Below are 5,920 nucleotides of genomic sequence, written 5' to 3' on the forward strand. Positions count from 1 at the left end.
CAGCTTGACCCATGTGATCTGTCAGAAGTATCTGCATTACTGACTTTATTTTTATATACATGTGAGAGCCAGCACTTCTGATGGAAACTGCAAGAAATCCTTGAAGGATTTCTCATGGAATTTTAATTGCAGGGTGGAAATAAGCCTGGTCAGGCCTGTCACTCATCTGCTGGTCCCATGGCTTAGATTTTCTGTTGTCAGCTGACAGCAGAGTGAAGTTCAGTGGCGAAGGTGTGACTGCCATGTTGGTCAAGAGCTGCGGTGCGTACTCTTCCCCAGGGTGGAGGTGTGTATGAACGCGGCAGGCCTCATTCCGCTGAGGAGCCCATTCAGGGTGTCATTCTCAACATACGCTATGCCACTTTGATCTTTGTTCCTGTGACATCTTTCGTTCATGCCAGACTAAGGTGTTGAGTTTGTGCTCAAAGGCTCAGGTGACTTGGTTCATGCTCCCTGTCTGGACATACAGCTCCCAGACCCCAGAAAGCTATTTAGTTGTGCTGACTGAACTTGACTTAAAAATGCAGAGAAAGAACAGCATCTTTGTCCTAATATTAGAATTGTAATTTTGAACCTAACCTGCAAATTTCTACAGGTTGGTTAGTTCTGGGAGACTTCCCCGTATTCCTTACCATTAACTCCTGTTTCATTTGGAGCATTTGTGATGTGATGGAGATGATACAGCTTGGTTCTGAAGCACTGAGTTTGTCTCAATCCACAGCAGAAACACACAGTGACCAGGGAAAACCGGCAAGAAAGATCTCGACAGTCTGTCTTCTGGTGTTGGGAGGGAACAGTTATGGGGAAGGGGTGTTGAGCTAGGTAACCCTTTCTATAGTGATATTGGTGAGAAATGTTTTCAGGAAGTTGGGGTGGTAAGTAGTTTTGGAGAAATAACTTAATAAGGCTGTAGACTCACCCCTTGGTATCCGTGATAGTTGGTTCCAGGGCCCCATGGGGTATCTGCAAATGCTCAGGTCCTTGCAGCTGGCTCTCCATGTCGTCAGTCCATGGTTTGTTGGATCTGCAGATGTGGAACCAGCAGACACAAATCCGCTGCTGTGCTATGCTGTGCTGAGTTGTGTCCGACTCTGTTACCCATAGACTGTAGCCCACCAGGCTGCTCTGTCCACTGGAGTGGGTTGCCATTTCCTCCTCCGGGGATCTTTCCAACCCAGCGATCCAACCCATGTGTCGTGTCTGCCCTGCATTGGCAGGTGGGTTCTTTACTGCTGAGCCACCTGAGAAGCTGACTGTAATCAAATACAGTTGATTTTTCCTAGTTTTCCTTATTTTGTAGAGAAGAAAAAGGATACAGTTAGGATGTACACAGCTACCTCATTGCAAACCTAAATTTATATCCTCCTGTCCTGACGTTGCCGCAACAGTGGCTTCCTGGGGCATCTTCTTTCCAAAGTGCCTCAGAGAACTCGTCTTGGATGCAGCAGACACTTTGTGAGAGACAGAAAGGGCTTAGAAGGGGTCCTTTATCCCTAATGTCTCAGTTTTTCACCATTTATTGCCTCCAGCTTTAAATTTACTTTTCTTACATAACAAGCCCCAATTTTGCCAATGCAGTTTTCAAGTACAAGGGGCGTATGTGTTGTGACTGGGTTGCCTAATTTAGAAACATGTTCTGTGAAAGTGATTTTGTCCTCCTTGTGAAACCAGCTGTTACTCATAAACAAACACAACCTTTTCAACAGGTGGGTTTTGCCTGTCGCGTTCCTGATGCGTATATTCACTTTAGCCTAGGGTCCCGCCCTAGGCTTTCCGCCCTCTGCACGCTGCCCCACCTCGCTGACTGCACAAGGGGCCTGTCACTTGTGTGCTGCCAGGAGTTCCCCGGGTCCACTGTCACCGCCCATCCCCGCAGCAGCCTCGTCTTCGTGCATTCAGTGTCCAGTGAAGATGGGTCTGCCCTCCACGGCCAAGCCGTCCTATGCTTTTGACCCTATTTTCTCCCACATTCTTTCAGGACTTTGTTCCAGTAAATTATTGCCTTATCTCAGTCTCTCCCCTGATGTGGGGCCTCAGGCTGTAAGTGTTGGGATTGGTAACAGAGACTGCTCCCTGCCTGTCAAGGACCAGGATTCTCCAACTCCGCTCCAGCAGCTGAAGGATTAAACTCCCAGCCTCCGTTGGAGCTGTGGGTTGCCCGAGGCAGGTGGGCAGAAGCTGGCTGGGAGTCCTGGGCACACTTCTTGGGAAGGGCAGCTGCTGTAGATGTGACTGCAGCCTACCTGTGCTGTAGGGTCTCATACAGAGCCAGAGCATTGAGGGTGGTATTTTTGATGATGTTGTGGAGCTTCTGTAGCCCGGCTCCCACCTGCCCTCCCTGGACTCTACTGGGAAAGAAGTAGCTTTCACCGTGGCCTCTCTTAGAAGCAGTTTATGCATCTCCTGCTAAAGCCCCCTGCCCATTGTCTGTCAAAACCACAACTGTCCTAGCTTTCTGCTCCCCGCTTTCAGGTAGCTAAAGAAAGCAGAGCATTGTGTTCTCAGCCTCTATGTCATCATCATCGCCCTTCAGGAACTTCACGAGACAAACCAGGACTTCCACTTTCGCCTGTGAAAGACCAGATACTCTGAACAGCTACCGCCCACCTGGCAGTAACTCAAAATTGTTTCTTTAATGTTCATAAATGTATGGCTGAGCTGTCAAGAAAGGAATCCATTCTCTGAGGCCAAAAACGATGTGAAAACAAAACTGAAGAAAGACAAGCGAGCCCTCATCTCATGTACCCCCCGGGGCACCTACCGAGTCTTGGTGACACTGAGCACCTATGAGATTGGACTTGGGGGTTAGCAGGAGGCAAGCCTTCAGGGAGGCCCCCTTGTAAACAGCTGGACTTCAGTCTTGGGGGGAGCTGGCACTAGTTGGAAAGGAAAACAGTCGCCCTCTGAAGTCACTTACACACCTTCCCTCCTGTGGGTTTGAGTTCTCATGGTACCTGTGGTCTAAGCATTTCCCATGTGAAATTCTTAAACAGGTCCCATTGTAATGGCCCTGAGATCAAGGTCAGAGCAACTGTATATGCACATGAGAACTCAGCTTTAATTTAGCACTCAACACTCTCCACAGGGACATGAGCTGAGAGTCATAAATCACAGGATGCTTCAAATAAGGCATCTCATATGAAACCCAGCAGAAAAGAGTGCAATCTTCCTGCAAGGAGTTAAGAGTAGTAGAATTTTCAAGACCAAAATATGAGCACATTTAATAGTTGTAAATAAGTAAAAGAGTAAAGAAGGGTTGCTTATATAAGTCCCTTATAAAAATAACTAATGGAAGAAAGAAAGAATAAACTGGAAAGTAGAACCAAATAATTACCCCATAGGCAGCACACAGAGACAAGTAGGTGGAAATAGACATTAGATTAAGCGATGTGGAGGAGTGGTGAGAGTGTCTAACACGTCACTTGCAATTTTAAAAAGCATATTAGAAATAAGTAACATTTGGAAAGATGAAGGTAGAATTTCCAGAACTGATGAAACGCATCAACTTTCAGATGCAGAAAGCTATACAAATTTCAACTGAGTTAAATGAAGTGAATCCACACCTCCATGTGTGTAATGAAACTAGAATATCGGAAAAATTTGTAACACAGTTGGAAAAGTCAGATTACCTGTAACAAACAGCAACAATAAGGCTCACTACCTTCTCAGCAGCACATCGGTGAAAGCCAGAAGACTGTAATAGTATCTGTGGGCTACAAGGATGCAGCAACGAAAACTATCAACGAAATTGTTAATACCCAGTGAGGCTCTATTTTTTAAACTTTTATATTGGAGTATAGCCAATTAACAATGTTATGATAGTTTCATGTGGACAGAAAAGGGACTCAGCCATACATATGCATGTGTCCATTCTCCCTTAAATTCCCCTTTCATCCAGGTTGCCACATAACTTAAATGAGGCACTACTTTAGGCATGAAGATGTCATCAAAAGACTTTACTAAAGGAAATTTAGAGGATTTAATTTGTGCAGAAGGACAGTGATGAAAGCGCTGAGATTCAGGAAAGCATAGTGACAAAAAAAAAAAAAAAAACACGGTTAAATCTGAATGAGCATTAACCTTACAAAACAATACAAATGATGTCTTGTTTATGACATTAAGATGAAATGGAACTGAAAAATAGGACAAATTAGCACAGAAATTGAAGGGGGCTTCATTGGAGTATAAATGTTCTTAGATCCTTAAAAAGTATTCAAGAGGTTGGCGAAAATATGGTTAAAAACATTCAAATAACAGTAAAATTTTTTAAAGTATATAATTTTAAAGTAGTGTGTCTGAAGGTGCTCAGTTAATTCAGTAAAAAGACTAGATTGAAGAATAAAAAGAAAAGGTAGAACCATAGAAAGTCCAAAGGTGCTAGAATCTAAACAGTGAGCACAATAAATGTAAATGGATAATACTAATAGTGCTTTTCACCATATGACCCTGCAGTCATGCTCTTAGGTGTTTACCCAACTTACTAAAACTTATGTCCATACGAAAACACAAGTGTTTATAGCAGCTGTGTTTATAATGGCCAAAACTCAAAACAACCAAAGTGTCTATCCGTAAATAAATGTGTAAACAAATTGTAATTTGATATAATGGAATGTAATTCAGCGATAAAAAGAAATGAGCTACCAAGCCACAAAAACCATGGGTGCTAAATGAAATAAGCCAGTCTGAAAAGACTGTCTATTTTATGATTCTAATTATAAGACGTTCTAGAGAAGGGAAAACATGGGGAGGAGGAGGGAAAGGTAGGGAGTGTGGGATTGACATGTACTCACCTCTGTGTTTAAAATGGATAACCAGGGACTTCCCTGGTGGTCCCGTGGTGAAGACTTTACCTCCCAAAGCAGGGGGTGCAGGTTTGACCCCTGTTCGGGCAGCTAAGATCCCACATGCCCCATGACCAAAAAACCAAAACATAGAACAGAAGCAATATTGTGAGGAATTCAATAAAGACTTTAAAAAATGGTCCCCATCAGAAACAATCAATAAAATGGATAACCGACAAACGCACTGTATAAAATAGGGAATTCTACTCAATGTTATGTAACAACCTAAATAGGAAAAGAATTTGAAAAAGAATAATACATTTTTATATATAACTGAATCATTTTGCTGTACACCTGAAACTATCACAGCATTGTTAACTATGCTCCAATATAAAATTAAAAAGGTCAAAGAAAAAAAATAATTGGTTCCAGGGGCTCAAGGGAATGGTGGTAGGGTTGAATAGGTAAAGCACAGGATTTCTAGGACAGTGAAACTGTTCAGAGGGTGAGGGTGTGATGATACACATTTGTCAAAATCCACAGGACTTGGCAGCACAAAGAGTGAATCTTTATGCAAATTTTAAAAAATCACATCAGGAGCTGGAATACATGGATGGAACACAGAACGACAAAACAACCATATTATAAATGTATGAAACAACCTCATGGAGGGAATTGAGGGGGAAGAAAGCCTTGGAAATGAGTAACCTTGGACCTAAGTAACCTTGGAAATGAGTGGAGTCTGTAAGATGAAGCCCAAGAGAAACTGCATGAGGACTGGGCTGCAGTTGATAAATTTCTCACATTGGTGCCTGTTAACAATTGTGATACTGCTCTAATGTACTAGATTTAAACAAATGGAACCAGATGGTGGGAGCCAGGCTCCTCACTGTTATTTAGAGTGTGAGGTTACAGATAAGCCTAGAGTGATGCTCCTGTAATGGATTAGAGTTGGACCTTCTGTATGAACTCATACAGGCACAGCTAGTTACATATTTAGATGGTGTGTATACACAGGTTTATCAGGGCTTCCCAGATAGCTCAGTTGGTAATCCACCTGTAATGCAGGAGACCCCGGTTCTATTCCTGAGTCGGGAAGAAGGAATAGGCTACCCACTCAAGTACTCGGGTTTCCCTTG

This window comes from Bubalus bubalis, chromosome 12 (genome assembly GCF_019923935.1).
Source record: "Bubalus bubalis isolate 160015118507 breed Murrah chromosome 12, NDDB_SH_1, whole genome shotgun sequence".
Classification (NCBI taxonomy): domain Eukaryota; kingdom Metazoa; phylum Chordata; class Mammalia; order Artiodactyla; family Bovidae; genus Bubalus; species Bubalus bubalis.